Here is a 1353-nt window from a genome sequence, read left to right on the forward strand (position 1 = left end):
TTGGAGGCCAAATGATAGTGAGGGTCCAAGTGATACCAGAATTTCATCTTGGTCTTGGTGATTCAAAGAATGAATCCATGGACCACAGATCAGTGGTAAGACAGGATTTATTTTACAGAAAAGAATACAAAAAATACCAAAGCTCCTGGCAGAGAGAAACAACCCAAGTGTGTGTGGGGGGCTCTCTGTCTCTCCATTCTTTGTTTAAAGGTGTATATAGTCGAGTGGGTCCTTTTTAGTTACATTAGGCCAAGACTTGGTAACAAATGGATATAGTCCTTTCCACTGGGGCAAGATGAATGAGTGCATTAATGAATGGATACAGTCCCTTCTGCTGGGACAAGGTGAATAAACGCATTAATGAATACAGTCTAGTCATAGAATTGGCCAGGCCTAGGAAACTTACATGAAATTGACCTAGATGTAAGAAATGGGGGTGGGGGGTGGGGATGTTCCCAGTCCAGCCCCAAGTGCAAGAGAAGGAGACACTAAGATGCTGGTGACTCCCCAGCAGTCTGTCCTCTCTGGCTACTGGAGCAGAGTAAGGATTGTCAACCTGAACCCTCCTGCCTCTCCTGGCCCTCCAACCCCCACTGGTTCCTCTGCCAGCTGCTGCCACATCAACATGGCCAGGGTAGAGGCGGCAGGTCCTCCCCTCAGCTCCACTGGAGCTGGCTGGGGAGCCACCTGACCTGTATCACAAGGACAAAATGAACTCTCAAAAAAATAGGGCTGCCATAATCCATCCACTCTTCTGAACAGCAATCTCCTCCAAGTATCAACTCTGGAGGTTCTGGGGTTATTCAATTAAGAGTAACACATATTTCGGGTGGTGCCTGTGGCTCAGTGAATAGGGTGTCAGCCTCATATACCAAGGGTGGTGAGTTCAAACCCAGCCCTGGCCAAACTGCAACAACAACAACAACAACAACAACAAAGAGTAATACATATTTCAATCACATGAAGACTTTCTCAAGTTACAAACTGAAAATACATGTTAGTGAAGAAAGCATAAACATTCTGAGTAGTGAAAAAAATGAAAATGTAAAACTCATAATACCAAATGTCAACAATAATTTTTCAGTTAATTAATGCTGTACTGTGTATAATTGATAAAGGGTTCAGGTTGACAATCCTTACACAAGAAATTTCTCACTTCACTTATTTATTCATCATTTTTGGAAAACCAATTTCCGGCTCGGCGCCTGTGGCTCAAGCAGCTAAGGTGCCAGCCACATACACCTAAGGTGGCGGGTTCGAATCCCCAGCCCGGCCGCCAAACAACAATGATGGCTGCAACCAAAAAATGGCCAGGCATTGTGGCGGGCGCCTGTAGTCCCAGCTACTTGGGAG

Source organism: Otolemur garnettii, unplaced genomic scaffold, assembly GCF_000181295.1.
Source record: "Otolemur garnettii isolate 467f Iridium unplaced genomic scaffold, OtoGar3 scaffold00041, whole genome shotgun sequence".
Classification (NCBI taxonomy): domain Eukaryota; kingdom Metazoa; phylum Chordata; class Mammalia; order Primates; family Galagidae; genus Otolemur; species Otolemur garnettii.